This window comes from Macaca fascicularis, chromosome 1 (genome assembly GCF_037993035.2).
Source record: "Macaca fascicularis isolate 582-1 chromosome 1, T2T-MFA8v1.1".
In the NCBI taxonomy this organism is placed as follows: domain Eukaryota; kingdom Metazoa; phylum Chordata; class Mammalia; order Primates; family Cercopithecidae; genus Macaca; species Macaca fascicularis.
The window spans coordinates 231,973,584-231,989,970 of NC_088375.1; the positions used below are offsets into that span (position 1 = coordinate 231,973,584).

The 16,387-nt window shown below is 59.3% G+C and overlaps 1 long non-coding RNA gene across 2 annotated transcripts; it reads right to left on the reverse strand.

Moving 5' to 3' along the window:
* Positions 1-4,526: 4,526 nt before the first annotated feature.
* On the reverse strand, positions 4,527-14,530 carry LOC123570500 (uncharacterized). Of its 2 annotated transcripts, XR_006694711.2 has the most exons (4): positions 8,065-14,530; positions 7,409-7,616; positions 5,476-6,925; positions 4,527-5,389 (listed from the first exon to the last, which is right to left on the reverse strand). It is a non-coding gene; the product is annotated as an uncharacterized lncRNA (long non-coding RNA). The 2 variants fall into 2 exon arrangements; XR_006694710.2 differs by having other exon boundaries at positions 4,527-6,925.
* Positions 14,531-16,387: the final 1,857 nt, after the last annotated feature.

Here is a 16,387-nt window from a genome sequence, read left to right on the forward strand (position 1 = left end):
GTCCCGGTATCCCAGCCAGCACCGCACCCGGCTCTGTGGGAGTGGCCAGGAAACTCCCCTCTGAGCCTCCCCTCGGAAGCCAGAGCTGGGTGAGTGAGTGGAGCCCCACCTGCCTCAGGTCCTCCGACCTAGAAAATTCCCGAGCTCAACCTAACTCCACGACCTGAGCCTTGACTTCCAGGGGCCAGAGCACGTGGCACGCCAAGGTCCCCTGACATCGGCAGGACCCTCTTCTGAACAAAGCCAGGATCTGGCAGGGCCCAGGCTCAAAGGACCCAGTTGGCGCCAGGACTTGCCAAGGGGGATTTTCAGGCCAGAACCGCGTGCTGGATCTGTGGGCCGGGCCCCAGGCAGGCGCACATGGACCCTGGTGGTGCAGCTGGACTCTGCTCCTCCTGGTTGATGCCCACTCCTAGGCCAGGGTCCAGGCAGGAGACCTCAGGGCAACCGAGACAGCAGAAGAAACCTCAGGGCCACGTGGCAACCTCACTGCGACAAGCATGGAGCCACACGTGGCATAGGCACATACAGAGGAGTGGCCTGAGGTCAGAGGTGTCCCCAAGCCACAAGGCTTATGGGGGAAGGGGGCGCTGTCCGACCCAGACCTGCTGGAGACAGCGCTGGTTTTCTGAGCTGTGCCACTTGCTCTGCCTCCGTGTGCTCACACATGGCCCTTCTCTAGGTCAGACAGTTCAGGAACAGCGCGGGGCAAGTGACAGGATCCTGGACGCAGGCTGTGCCGGCCAGCGTCTCTCCCAAATGCCCGAAGACAACGTGCTGGGTGCAGCGGGCGATCGTGGCAGTGAGGTCCCCTCTGCTTGGCTTGGCCCAGGATTTCCGTTGGGTCTCCTAGGCACTGCTTCCTGTGACTTCTCAGAGCACACTGCAGGGACTCTCGGGCCTGGCCCACTGCTGACCCCAGAGTGGGACACAGCAGGGTGGGGAGGGAGCTAGTGGCAGGAATTTGCTCTCAGGGTCCTGCATACTGAAGCCCAAGGTCACGGTGGCAGCAGAGCTGGTTCTTCCCCAGGCCTCTCTCCTGGGCTTGTGGACACCGTCTCCTCCCTGTGTCCCACAGGGCCATCGCTCTGTGCGTCTGGGTCTGAATCTCTTCTTAGAAGGGCACTAGTGGCACTGGATGAGGGCCCACCCTAACCTCCCTCAGCGGAGGGCCCACGCTAGCCTCAGTCACCAGAGGGCCTACCCTAACCTCACACACTGGAGGGCCCACCCTAACCGTGCTCACTGGAGGGCCCACCCTAACCTCGTTCATCACTTTAAAGGCCCTATCTCCAAACAGAGTCACAATCTGAGGTCCGGGGGTCAGGACTTTAACATAGGAATTCGCAGCCAACACTTTATTCTCCTGAAACCTCCATCTCCCCTCTGAGCTTCCGGCATTTAATCAGGGGTGAGGCATCCCGTGTGGTCCCAGGTGAGTGGAGAGCCGAGACAGTGAGGGCCCAGCCTGTAACTGACGGGCGCCCACTCTGAGCCGAGCCCATGACCGTGCTCATAGGAGGTGGGGGGTTTGACTCTAATTCCTCTGCCACTTCATCAACATCTATGCAGAGCGTCGCAGTGCGCGGGCAGCATGAAATATTCAAAAGAGTTCTATTATTGAATTAACTATTTACCGATTTATAATTTAAAAGATGTATGCCCAGCTGTTAACAAAGATTCCAAGCCGACTTTCGCTTCCCGGAACCGCCAAGCGCCACCGGCCCCCAGGGACGTCTCTCTGCCGGCTCTCACCCTGGTGCAGAGCGCAGAGGCACTCGGGGTGACCTGGGGGACACAGGCACACTACAGCCCCTGCTGCTCACTGATACCAACCCGCAGGGGTCTGCAGTGCCCCCAGCCCCATCCCACCGGCTTCCAGCTCTCCTAGGCTGGCTCCGCCGGGAGCAAGGACAGCTCCGTCACTCTCCCTTAGTTCAGAGCAGGTGCAGAGCCGAGGTCTGAGCCAAGCTGACCACGGGGGCGGCATCTTGAGCCGCGCTGTGACTATGAGCTGGGTACAGCTTCTCCTTCAGGGCGCACTGTCCCCGATGAGGTGGGCTTTTTTTTCCCACTAGACTTTATTATTTAGAGCAGTTTTAGGCTCATTGCAAAATTGTGTGGAAGGCACAGAGTCCCCATGTGAGCACAGCCACCCCCATCAACCACACACTGCCAGCATGCTACACTTGCCACCGTGGCTGACCCGGCATTTACACAGCCTCACCCCGTGCCCAGAGGTACCGCCGGGCTCGCCCTCTACCCTGTGCGTCCCGTGGGTGTGGACAGGGGTGTGATGGCGTGGATCCACCACTGTGGGGTACTGCAGAGGGGCCCACGCCCTGGAGACCTCCCGTGCTCCACCTGTGCCTCCCTCCCTCCCTCCCCTGAGTCCCTGGCACCCTCTCATCTTTCGGCTGCCTCCGTAGTTCCGCCTTCTCCAGAATGCCCTTGAGCTGGAATCTCACAGCGTGCGGCGTTTTCAGACTGGCTCCTTTCACTGAGGAATATGCATTTTAGTTTTGAGGTAGGTCTTTTTACTGTGCCCATTTTACAGACTGAGGCAGGAAAAGCAGCTCAGCGGAGGTCACACACCAGGGCCCTGGTGGGACAGGAATGGAAACCCGGCCCCTGATGCCCCTGCTGTCCAGAGGCCCCTGAGAGACGCTGGCGGGAACTGCACACAGGCGGCCCTGGGGACTGGGGACAAGGCCTGGCTGGACGCAGCTCCGTCCCCGGGCAGCTGGGACTGGAGGCTGCAGCTCTCAGAGCTGAGGTCTGACCCCTGATTCCATCTTGGCCGCACATCAAAGCACAAGCAGTAGTTAGCAAAGCTGCCGCGAAGAGGCCGCCTGAGCGCCGAGAGCCCCACCCTCGCTCCCGGAAGCAGCGGAACGCGGTCGGGATTGCTCTGAGCTGAAGGCACGCACGATAAATAATCACTGTTTTAAGACTCCCATGTCGAGTCCCTAATGGCATTATGAGGGCACGGGGATTAAGCCCAGGAAGATAATTACCAGAATATCAGACTCCAAACCATAATCACATCTATTAAAAATGACACGCGAGGAAAATCTCCAGAATTACAGTGCGAGGGGGCTGTCGCCCAGGAGAGCCCGTCTGCAGAGATAAACGTACACACACAGCTGGGCCCCTCCCTCCCCACAGCCAGGTAAGCCTCTCAGGGAGGGGGAGTTTGCCCCAGGAGCAGACGGCAGACAGCATCTGAGTCAGGCGCTCCCATTCCTGCTGTGGGTTCAGGGCCACGGCTTTTCAGAGGCAGGAGTGTCCTCATTCTCCAGCACCACGGCTCCCAGGAAGGTGGGGGTGCCCAGCGCCAGGCAGGTGGCACTGCCCTGCCCTGCCCTGTTGAAAGTCCTCTGTGGGCACTGGGGGCAGCCTCCTCCACACCTTGTCAGGGAGCTGCCATCAGGAGGAAAGAGCACTGGCCCTGGCAGGTCAGCTGGGCCCTGGATACATCTGCAAACCCCCCGTGAGGAGCCACAGCCCTGGAGGGGAAGCAGCACCTTGTGCAGAGGTGCAGGAGGGGCAGAGGAGCTGGTGGGGGACAGGGTTCTCGAAGCCCCAGCCACAGCATTCCTTACGATGTCCTGACCACTGGGCCTGGAGGGCTGGAGCACAGAGGGTCCCCAGTGGCCACAGAGGAGAGCCACCCTCCGTGGGGAGCTGGGCCTTCCTGGGAGGCGTCAGCCCAGCCCTCCTGCATCTGAGTGGGAAAGGAGGTGAGGGGTAAACCCAACCCTCCAACACTGCTGATCTGTGAGGGCGAAACTGCAGAGAGAAGCCCCGAGGTCAGCGTCCCAGGGACGCGGGGCCAGGTGCAGCTGGAGGCCCGCGGGTCTGAGGCACCGAGGAGCAGGCCTGGCACTCACTAGCTTCCACAGCCCTGCACCCACCTGCCCGCCCACCTGCCCTTGGTGTGGAGCTTACGGGTGCCTGGCCAGTGGGTGAGGAGCAGGGTGGGCTGCAGCCCTGGCTTGCATCAAATCCCAAGTGGACACTCCCGGCTGGCCAGGCGGGGCTGCCCTGTTTCCCACCGTCGTGGGCTGAATATTCCTGCCCAGCCAGGGCCGTGGCTGACTTGTCAGAAAACCAGACCCTCCCGGGAGCACTCAGGGCCTGTCAAGGGGTCCTCGACATCGGCCACCAGAGGGGAAGATGGGCATTGCCCGGCGCCACCCACCTCCCATCGTACAGGTGAGAAAGCCACAGGCCCCGGCCACCTCCTGACCTGACAGAGGGAGAAAGGAAGGAGCAAGGAAGGAAGGATGGGAGGGAGGGAAGGAGGACGGGAGGGAGGGAAGGAGGACGGGAGGGGTGGAGGATGCTGGGAGTTCTGTTAACAGAGCCCCGACATGGATGCCCCTTCTTGGTCCCCAAGGCTCTGATCAGGGATAACGGCTTGGAAACGAGCTGGTCCAGCATGGAGACTCCTGCCCCTATGTGTCCCCAGCCAGCCACAGGGAGATGCTGAGTCCTTTTAGGGCCAAAGCACAGCTCACTGCCAGCCTGACTTCCCAACGAGGGATCTGTGGCGTTTCCACCTGTGAACAAACAGAAGAGCTTCCCCCATGCACGTGCGGGTGTAACTGACCTCATCCTCACAGCACCTGGAAGTCCCGAGTGTGCCCTGGGAGCTCAGCCCTCCCTCCCCAGGGCATCCCCTTCACTGCTTATCAGGAGCATGAGGCACTGCAGGCACCAAGGCCAGGTGGCCAGGGTGTGGGGTGGGCAGGGCCTCGGCATCTGTGCCCACCCCTCTCTCTCTGGACAGTGTGGACAGGAGGCGGGGGCGAGGCCATCTCCTCTGCCTCCCTGGGTGTCCGCACTATCCTCACGATGCCCCCCCCTCTGTCTGCATCTCCACCCTGCAGCCCCTCCCTGAGCCTCTGGACCTGGGCAACCTCACCTCCACCACCCTCCCAGCCCTGAGTGGAGGCTGCTTCCTGCCTTCGCCCTCCAAGGCCCAGGCAGCCGTTCTGGGGTTGGACTCCCTCTGTGGAAGCACCCAGGGGGGTTCCAGTCCCTGGCTGGACGTTGGCTGATACTCATCCTGGGAACAGTCCCCAGAACCAGCCATCGCAGCGGGAATTCCGGGACGGTGGAGGCTGCTGTTACCCTGGAAACAGCGCTGCGCTTTCTACCAAGGAAAACCGGACACTGGCTGTCGGAGCCATGCAGGGACATCACAGTCAACAGGACTGTCACTGTGTGGATCGTGATTGAGTTTCCTTCGAAGTAAGTTCCTTGGGGACCCCGTGGGGGCTGCCCTTGACCAGGACTGTATTTTGCAATGGCAGCTGCAGAGAACAGGGCCGGCCGACTTCCGCTGCCCCTAGAACTCGCAGGGAGGCGTGACTCGCTCCAGCTACAGTCAAAGCAGAGACCTACGGTGGTGGCCCTGAAATAATCTCATTCCTTTTAGCCTCGGGGATGACTTCACCGAAAACGAACCTGCATGTAATTAAGCCGACGACGAAGCGCAAAGCGGAGGTCCCTCACGTGTCAAGGCTCTTCGGGGGACGTCGGGCGTCCTTCCGGAAGGGCCAGGGCCTTGGACCTTGGGGCGGGGACACAGGAATGAAAGTCTGCACCTCCTGCGCCTCTCCGCGGCTCGCTTGCCAGGGGAGAGTCCACTGCCCGGGTCCCTTTCGATCCCTTCGAAAGCACGAAGTCCAAAGTTAGCCTCACTGGGCAGAAATGAGGGCGCTTCCTCTGGAGGCTCCAGTATGGAATCCTTCCCAGCCTCTCCCGGCTTCCGGGGTCCACCGACGTTCCTGGGTTTGTGGCTGCCTCGCTCCGGTCTCCAAGACCAGCATCTTCCAATCCCCACCCTGTCCCACATGGCCGTCTCCACAGGGTGTGGTCACGTCTCCTCTGCAACTCTCTGATGAGGACACTTGTGATGGAATTTAGGGCCTCCAGGGTTGTCCGGATATCCCCGCGTCTCGGGATCCTGCACCTTATATCACCCCTGCATGGACCTCGCAGTATCTGGCAACTCCCAGGGCTCCAGGGCTCAGGAGGGGAATCTCGGCGAGGGGCGAGGTGGAGGCATTTGCAGCTGACCACACTCCCTGGGGTGGGCCCCTGGGTCTAGTGAGAACGACAGGTTGGGGAGTGGCAGTGGCCGGGCGGGGTTTCACTGCTGCTGGCCAGTCGAGGACAAGAGCTGTCAGCTGTCGTGGGCAGTGGGGACAGAATGATCATTGGGAGGTTTAGCTCGGCATGTGCTTTCATCATGGCTGATTGATCAGGATCTCTGGGATCAATCAGATGGAAGGCCTAGTGAAGTGGAGCTCGACCTACAGGGCAGGTGTCCTCGGTGTCTACCCACCAGAAGCTTCACTTGTGGCGTCCCCATGAGGAGTCCCAGCCACTTACTCAGCTTCAGCACCAGCCAGGCCGCTCTCCCCAGGGTCCTGGAGCCTTCAGGAAGGTCCCCTACACACTCACAAGGAGGAACTTGGACACTTCCCCTGCACCAGCCCCAAGCGGGTCTGTAGCAGGCTGTGCTCGACAGCAGGGATCCAGCTGGGCCGTGTGGGAGCAGGCTCTGTGCCGATCTGCTTCCTGGAGACCCTGAGCCCCATGCAGCCTGAGCCCCATGCAGTCCAGAGGAAAGCGACACCTGTGGTCACGTCCACTTCCACGTGAGCTCCATGGCCTGAGTCACGTCCACAGTCCCGGAATGCATGATTGGACTGGACACAGTTGGCCACTGGGAGAATCCCCACGTTGGCCCCAAACCCACAGAATGACGCCTGTTGGGGTGGGGAGAGGCAGCAGACACCCCTGGAGCTGCTCTCTACCCAGGAGAGGAAAGCCAGGGAGGCACAGCACCCTGTGGTGAGGCTGAGGCTGGGCCTGGAGCGGCAGGTGCCGGGATTCCTGGCACCGTGGCCTGTGCGGGAGGCAGATGGATCTCAGAAAGTGACCCTGGATAAGGGTTGCACAATCTCAACACTTAGGACTTTGGGGACAGATGACCCTTTGTGGTGGGGCCGACCTGGTCTTCACAAGGTGTTGGCAGCTTCCCTGGCCCTCCCCTACTGGAAGCCTGTGACATCCCCCGAATGTAACAATTATAAATGTCTCTGGGCACTGCCCAATGTCCACCCACCCCCCACCCCAACTGAGAACCACTGCTGGGGATTAGTCTTGACTTCACCCAGGGGACCCAGCTGCTGACACTTTTCCAACCATGGAATCTCCACTGAGGGAGTGGGTCCTCTGGGAGAAGGCACAGGACAGGCCACTGGGAACGTGGTTTCCTGCGATCCCGGAGCATGAGCTTCCACCTGGCACAGGTGAGGGTTCATCTTCACAGCCCTGCCCGGGGCCCGCTTCACCCTCCTGATCACCCCTCTACAGGGATCTTGCTCACCGGGAGGTCCTGGGGCCACCGCTCTGGTCTCCCTGCTGATGACATCACATCAGTTGTTCCTGATGGTCAGAGAGCAGCAAGCATCTTGCTTGACTTCGTAGAACACACACGCGTCGGAGACCAGCCAATATGTCCTTGAAATGTAGGGCCCCAGCGTGTGGCTGAGGGTCCTGCCGCCCTGGCCTGACGTTGCCATGCCATCTGCTGCCTGAGCCCGGAAAGAGAAACAGCATCTGGGGGCCTCCTCGGATCTCAGACCCTGAGATGCTTCGCTGGCCTCTGCAATGTCAGAGGTCTTCATGGCAGATAGGGCTACTGTGTGGAACCTCAGAAAACTACAGGGCGGAGAACGCGGTATAGACGCCCAGGGCCAAGAGCAGTGCTCTCCCCCGAGGCCCCGTGCTGTCTTTCTGAGAAAAGCCCAGACCCAACGGCTGACCACAAGACATCCAACCTGAGGGCTCCTCGTCGGCCAGGCACTGTCTGAGCCAGGAGGCCGCAAGGATGAGCCTAGTGCCAGCAACCCATGGTCCCGAGGGACGGCCCGTGAGGGCTGAGGGAGGCAGAAGCAAGAGGAGTGGCGAGGCGGCTGGCACTGCCCCACACCCCCCTCACATACGCCCCCTCCTCATCCCACGCAATACAGCTTCGCCCACCTTGGGCCGAAGACAAAAACTCGGGCTTGGTTCACAGCTGGTCCTGACTGTTTTCTGTTGACGGAAGTCAGCTGTGGCAGAATTACGGCTCTAACCCAGAGTCCTGAGAAGGCAGCGGGAGGGAAGCGATGGAGGAGGTGAAGCTCCCAGCCACGGTCTGTTGTCCACGTTGTCCCGATGGAGAAACAGGCAGAGGTGGAGATATACATCTCCCAGCTCAGGAGACCTGCTGATGGCCCCGGCACAAGTGGGGCCTGGAAAGAGGGGGACTGGAGGATGGTAGACAGGGAGGCTGAGGGCAGGGTGTGCGGATGGCCCTTTGAGGGGGCACGGGGATGGCAGACAAGAGGGCACTGAGGCCATCCGCTGCAGGGGATGCTGTCGGAATCCAGGCAGAGCCACACTCTGGGGAGGTCCCTTGTCCTCTCTCTGGGGCCTGCTACCCCATGCTTGCTCAGAGGTCCCACCCAAAGTGGCCAGGATGGCAGGGATGGGGTTTGTCATGGGTTGAGTTGTGACCCCAGAAAGATATGTTCATGCCCCAACTCCCAGTACCTGTGAACGGGACCTTATTTGGAAATAGGGTCTTTTTTTTTTTTTTTTTTTTTTTTTGCAGTGGGGAATGGACTCTTGCTCTGTTGGCCAGGCTGGCGTGCAATGATGCAATCTCAGCTCACTGCAATCTCTGCCTCCTGGGTTCAAGGGATTCTCCTGCCTCAGCCTCCTGAGTAGCTGGGATTACAGGCACCCACTACCACACCCCATTAATTTTTGTATTTTTAGTAGAGATGCGGTTTCATGTTGTTGGTCAGGCTGGTCTCAAACTCTTGACCTCCAATGATCCACACGCTTCAGCCTCCCACAATGTTGGGATTACAGGTGTGAGCCATGGCACCAGCCTGGAAATACAGTCTTTGCAGATCTAATCAAGTTAAGCTGAGGCCCTCCGGGTGGTTTCTAAGCCAGTGTGACTGGGAAAATGCTGCGTGGAGATAGACACGTGGGCACAGTGTCCTGTGATGACAGAGGCTGAGGTCGGGTGAGGCAGCCACAGGCCAAAGAAGCCGACGAGGAGCCACCGGGGACAGGGAGGGTCTTTGGAGGGAGACGGCCCTGCCCATACCTTGATTTTGCACTTCTGGCTTCCAGACCAGAGACATTTCTGCAGTCAGTTCTAAGCCACCTGGTTTGTGGTGCTTTGTGGTGGCAGCCCATACTCTAGAGACCGCGCACAGCTCAGCGACACGGTCTCTCCTGGACAAGGTGAGCCGGGCGACCAGCACAGTCGTGGGACCCGCATACCGCACGTGCCCAAGCAGAAACCACCACTGGGGCCCCTGGCGGCAGCTTTTCCTGGACTTTGTGCCACTCACTCACGGGTGCCTGGTGGATGACCTTGGGCCCCTGAAGTCATGGGGGCACCGTGGAGGGGGCTTCGGGGAGTCCTCTCTGGGCTAGACTTGCCTCCCTGCTCCAATGGCTCCACCCCGCGCACCTGCCTCTTGCCTCTCTTGCCATCGAGGCACTCAGCTCCGTACTGTTTCCGGCCATGGAAGTCAACTCACAGAGCCTCTCGGCAATGGCTGGCAGGCGCCCTTGCAAATCTTTGGTCCACGGCATTCCCCACCCCTCTGCTGGCCTAGTGAAGACCTAGTTATGATGCCCATTGGACAAGCACTCCCTGAAAGGCTGGGCTTCTATCTTCAGGTGCAATTTATGTTTTAAACAAGCCATGGTGCCATTCTGCAGCCAACATACCCAGGTCCCAACATACCCATGTCCCAACATACCCAGGTCCCAACATACCCAGGTTCCAACATTGGTTGGATGCAGAAGGAGCTCCTTTCACTCACACCTGCAGACTCACTCCTGGAACACTGATTTCCTGTCCCTAGGACGTTGGCCTCTGCTGGTTTAGATGCCTTGGTCCTCAGCAGAACGCTTCCCCTGGTGACACAACAGCAGGTCCGCAGAGCTGGAAGTCAGTGTGGGCACTGAGCTGCTGGACTCTGTGTGCTCCAAATCCACAGGTAAGCCACAAGCTCCTGTGCCAGCCAAGGTGACAAAGCCCCTGCTGAGGGGACCCTGGGATGCTGCTGTAGAGGAGAACAAGCAGCAGCCCAGGGCATCTCCAGGCGCCTCTGGGTACTGCCATGTGGAATTGTGAGAATTAATAGGCTGCAGCCACCAAAACATAGAAGTAAAGGAATGAGCAGGGCCACTGAGGACTCAGCCCCTTTGGTGACAGTAACTCAGTTTCCCCCAACAGGGAGCAAACCTTGACCAGATGAGAGGCTGAGAGAGGGCAAATGAAACAGAGAATGTGGGTAAAAGAAATATGTTCCCATAAATATGCACTGCAGCACATGACCAGCTGCAGAAACCGAGACCACATAGAAACATGCACATGCGTACATACACAGGTGTGTGCGTGTACGTGTGTGCACACATGTGTAATGTGTGTAGATGTGTGCATGAGTGCATGTGTTTGCATGTGTGTGCATGTGTGTATGTGTGCATGTGTGTGCATGTGTAATGTGTATGTGTGTGCATGCATGTATGTGTGTGCATGTGTAATGTGTGCATATGTGTGCATGTGTAATGTGAGTGCATGTGTGCATGTGTGTGCATGTGTAATGTGTGTAGGTGTGTGCATGTTTGTACGTCTGTGTGCATGTGTATTGTGTACATGTATGTTCGTGTAGCATGTGTGCATATGTGTGTACATGTGCACATGAGTGCATGTGTGTTTGCATGTGGTGTGTACATGTGTGTGCATGTGTAATGTGTGTATGTGCATGCATGTACGTGTGTGCATGTGTGTGCGTGTGTAATGTGTGTGTGAGTGCATGTGTGCATGTGTGTGCATGTGTGCATGTGCAATGTGTGTAGGTGTGTGCATGTTTGTACGTCTGTGTGCATGTGTATTGTGTACATGTGTGTTCATGTAGGTGCATGTGTGCATATGTGTGTACATGTGCACATGAGTGCATGTGTGTTTGCATGTTGTGTGTGTGTAATGTGTGTGCATGTGTAATTGTGTGTGCATGCATGTACGTGTGTGCATGTGTGCATGTGTAATGTGTGTAGGTGTGTGCATGTGTGTGTGCATGTGTGTGCATGTGTGCATGTGTAATGTGTGTACATGTGTGCATGTATGTGTGCATGTGTGTGTGCCAATTCCCTTCTTCCTCCCCTTCTCTCTCCCATTATTGTTTCATAAATGGACGGTTAGCAGTGGTCAGCTTGACAATGTATTGTATGTGCTACAGAACAGCCAGATGATCTCACACTGACCTGGAAGAGCAGCTCACCCTACCCGAGACACATTCCACACCTGTGACCAGGCAGTGGCTCTCATGGCTGTGGGGCTTCTCCTCCTTTTACCGGAGGGTGGCGTGTGTTTCTTTTCACAACAGGCCAACCTTGTCCAGCAGCAGCATCCCCAGGCCACCGCTGTCACTGTCTGGAAACTGCCATGCATGTAACGGGCGTGCACTGATGCAGGCTCCCTGAAGGGTGACTGTGCCCAGCATTTTGCTGGGGCCCCTCATCTCCCAGCCTGCCCTGCCGCACTTTGAGATGTGGGCAAGGACCCAACAGACTCTTTCTCCCTTGCCCGCTGGCTTCCTGTCGGGTTCTGCCCATGGGCCCTGGGCCAGCTGGGAAGCAAGTGCTGAGGAGGACTTGGCCTGGCCGCCCCTGCCAGCTCTTCACCAAGCGGTGGCACTCAGTCCTGGCGGCTGCAGCTGGTTCTGGCCTCCAGCCTCTCTGGGGACCCCATTGAGCTGGTCCCACTGTGCCCTCCCTAGCAGCACCCCAGCTCTGAAGGGGGACCCCTGTGCTGTGGGGCTCTCCTCTGAGTGTCTGGAACCTATGGCCCCAGACTGCTCCCAGCTTCCCTCACTCACCAGCCCTGGGCTACCCTCAGGTGCTCTTGTGCCCTGCAGACAGCCACGGCTCCTGAACCCGACGCCTTCATCAAGTCCCTCTGTGGAAACACTCAGTGTGACCAGTGCTCCTGCTGGACCCTGGCCAGGTCAGAGTTCTGGGGACTCGAGAGGCCACACAGACAGCAGCTCTGTGGGGCACCGACAGGCCATGGCAAGTGCCTGCCAGAAGCAGCCAGATTTCCCCAGACATTGCAGTCAGGAGCCAAAATGATGCCTGCCGAGGCAGAACTGTCCATCACTAAGCAGGATGCAGCGGTGACCCCATGCCAGCCACAGCCCCAGCCCCTCGCCCCCAACACATCAGCTCCCTCAGCCTACGGAGGACTCATGTGGGCTGAACTGTGTCCCACAAAATTCATAAGTTGCAGATCTCAGCCCAGGACCTCGGAGGGTGACCTGACTTGGGAATAAACGTTCCTTTGACAGAACAATGGAGGTGAGGGGCCCACTGGAGTGAGGGGACCCTCGTCCACCATGAGGGGTGTCGTCACACAAAGGGAGGGTGTGGACACAGACACACAGGCAGAGAGATGCCCCATGAAGCTGCAGCCAGAGCCTGGGCAGCGCTCCCGGGAGCGGAGGAGCAGCGAGGAGTGTGCCACACAGCCACGGGTGGCAGAGGCCTGGGTGGATTTGCCCTCTGAGCCTCTGGAAGGAACTAGCCCTGCTCTTGCCTTGGTCTCAGACCTCCAGCCTCCAGAGCCGTGAGGGAATAAACGTCTGCGGTTCAAAGCCCCACACCCGTGGTACTCGGTGGCGGCGGCTCCAGGACATCCTCACTGCAGCCATGCCAGGCTGAGCGCAGCCCAGGAAGGCCAGCGGCACCGCCACACTCTGCAGTTTTCAGTCTGTCTGCAAGTCACCAGGTGTGGCTCCAACATTCTTCGCCATGTGTGCCCTCACAGCTGGTGCCCAGGCGCCTCAGGAAGGAAGTCAGGGTGCGGAGGCAGCTGCAGGAGCACAGAGAAGGAACATTTGCCACCCCGGCTGGCCAAGATTAGGTCTTGGGAGCCAGCATCTCAAGGCAGCCGGCACACGTGTAAAGGAAGCAGCCCTGTGAGGACAGCACCCACGTCACTCACCCAGCACTCACTCGGACGAGATGCCCTCCGGAGGGTGGCACACTCAAGCTGGGGCCCTCCCCACCAGGCAAAGCAGCAGAGACACCTCCAGCCAAGCCAGGACCTTTGACCTGGGGAGGCCTGGACCCCCTCTAGAAAGAAGGTCCCTTCCACAGAGGCCGCATCTCCTGAAAACAACCCTGGCTGGGGCCCCGGGGTCCTGAGATGTAGCGATCTGTCCTGTTGCTACCTGGGTCCCCTGAGCAAGTTTTGAACCTCCTGACACCTGAAAGGGGCAGATATTGGCAAACCCATGGGTTGTACTCCTCATAAGGGTGTCTTTGAGAAAAGAGAAGTTGGCCCTGTGTGGCACCGGGTATGAGCCAAGGCCCAGGCAAGCTCAGGGTGGAGCAGCCGCTGGGGCTGGATTCACAGGCCCTGCCAGGGCCAGGCTAGCCTGGGACCGAGGGGCCACCACTCCATGGCTGGGAACCGCGCCTTCCCATGCCCAGCACAGGGCCGAGACCCAGGGCATGGCGGGGCTGGAGTCTCCTGCTGGGCCGCAGACCACCGAGAGCCGGGGGGGTAGCACGAAGGGGTCCTCGCTGCCCAGGGTGGGAAAGTCAGAGTTGGGCAGGTCCCGGCCACCCAGCCCAGGCCTTGCCACAGTGACTTCATCATGGAGACTCCCACTGCAGCAAGCCTCCTTGCAACAGGGCCGGCCTGGGTCACAGGAGGGGTCTCTGGGTGGTGGACAGTGTGGAGAGAGAGCCATCAAGGTCAGGCTGGCACCCAGGCCACGCCAGACCAGAAGAGTGAACGACCGCTGGGCCCATGAGGTCCTCAGGCGCATGGAGGTGCACATGCGTACATGCAGGTACATCATGTGCAAACGTGTGCACATGTGCATGCAGGTGTGTGCATGTGTGTGCACATGTGTGTCATGTATATTGTGTGGGCATGCATGTGTGGGTTTGTGCTTGTGTGTCCATGGGTCATGTCAGTGCATCTGTGTGTGGGTGTACCTGTGCACATGTGTGGATGTGGCATGTGTATGTATGTGTGCATGTCTGCTGGCGTGTGTGGTATGTATGTTTTGTATGCATCTGTGCATGTGTGTATATCTGCATGTGTACACATGTCATGTGTGTCACATGTCACGTGCATGCATATGTAGGTACTTGTCTGTGTGTCTGTGAGCTGTAACTCTCAGATGAGAAAGGAGAGGTTCTCCTGCTGTCTCCTGCATGAAACTGGCCCCTCAACCACTGCCCCACAGAAGATTGCTCTCCCAAGGACAGGCCTGGGGTTCCCTGACAGGCTGGGGACCCTTACCCTCCAGGTCCTGAGGCAAACCACACTGTCTCCAGGAGTCCAGGCCCTGGAGCAGGGTGGAGTGGAGTGGAGTGGAGTGGGCGGGGCGGGGTGGAGTGGGCGGGGCGGGGTGGAGTGCGCGGGGCGGGGTGGAGTGCGCGGGGCGGGGTGGAGTGCGTGGGGCGGGGTGGGATGGGGTTGGCTGCGTCCTCTCCCCTCTCCTCTGCCCCTCGGCCCGGGGAGATGTTCAAGATCGCTGGCTGGAGCCCCCTGTGCCCCCAACACTCCCCCAGGGACCTGCTGATGGCCGGGGCCTACACACCCAGGCGGAGCAGATGACATCCCACAGATGAGAACTGATAAGGGCCAGGCAGCAAAGCTGCTGGACAGGGAGGCCGTCGCTCTGCACAGGCACTTCCTGAGTGACCAGGGGCAAGGCCAGCCCCTCCCTCTGTGCCTCAGTTTCCCCTCTTTAACAGAAGCATGGGCTGGACTGTTCCCGCCCTTCCAGAGTGAAGATCCATGTCTCATGTGTGTCCCTGTGGCCAAAATTCATCAGAGACCATTAGGGCAGAGGAGCAGCTCCCCAGCGAGGGGACTCTGCGGGCGGGACCCCTGCAGCCCTTGTGTGGGCAGATGCGGATGTGGACATGTCCACCTCCGGCCAAGCCCCCATTCCTTGAGCCTGGGGTCTGCATGGGACAGGGCCCTGCTGCCCGCCTGCCCCGAGGGGTCCCCTCCCCACCCGCTCCTGGAGCGGTGCCGTCTCTCCACTTTCTTGGGCTGCAGCTCTCGGCCTAATTATCCATAACCTTCTGTTCGAAGACCGCTGTCCTTGCCTGATAAAAACCAGTAACTTTGAAAGCAAACTGGGTCTTAATTTTCCTTGACAGCCCTGCTTGAAGCATGCGGGCCGAGCTGGGGTTTAATTAAATGCACATTCGTATTCCAAACAAATTAAGTACAATTAAGGACTCTGAGTTATGGGTATCTATCACTCCGTGATGTTTTTGTAAAAATTACCCCATCAAGATCAAAGTCGGAGGATCCCTGCCTTAATTGCTTCATTAGGGCGCCGTGCACCAGGCTTCGCGAGCGCCGGCCCTGGTGTCTCTCTGGGAATTACTCAAACGACGGCCCTCACAATAATTGCTTCCATATTTCTCTCCCGGAGACGTTCTGGGCTCCATGGATCAAATGCAATGGCTTCAGGAACACACCTCGGCTCAGGTCCCCTCGGCAACGGCCGAGGCGTTTTTATGGCGCCTGCTCTGAGGCCCCACTGGGCTGGCTGGTGGGTGGGCTGCGCCCCGCCCCACCCAGGCTTGGCCTCTGAGCCAGGGCAGCTGGTGGCCCAGGGAGGGGGGCCCGGGCCAGCTCACAGGTCCACCAGACAAGTGACCCCCGCCAGGCCTGCCCTCTGCTGGCTTGACAGCCATCCCGGGGCCCTCTGCACTGCCCAGCCTTTCCCTCCTCACTTCTTGCTTTAAGCCGTGTGGTGGGGAGAGGCATTCCCCACCCAAAGTCCTAGGTCTATAGGAAAAGCCACTTGCAAACGGCTGCCAGGGCTGAGACCATGCAGGGGCGGGGACCCTGGCTGGCTTTGGTTCTGAGCCCCTGAGGCCACTGGGCCAGGTGCAGAACCTCCCAGCCCCCAGGGCCTGGCCCGACACCACCAGACCCTTCTCTGGAACCCACTTCCCAGCTCTGGAGCAGAAAGGAAACGCAGCTGCTGCCCCCTGACCCTCCCTGACCCTCCCGGGAAGGGGTGCAGAGCCGTAGCCACCAGGGGCCCTCATCCTGGGCCCCAGCTTCTCTCACCCCTGAGTGGACACACAGTGGCCAGAACGGAGTCACCGGGGATCCAAGCAGCATTGCCAATGAAACAGAGGGTGCAGGCACCAGAGAACCTGGAGCCACAGGAACCACTTCCTCGGGCTGAGTACGCCCCGCGCAGGATCTAGAACATCCTTACCCCGAATAGGAGTCCTTGTT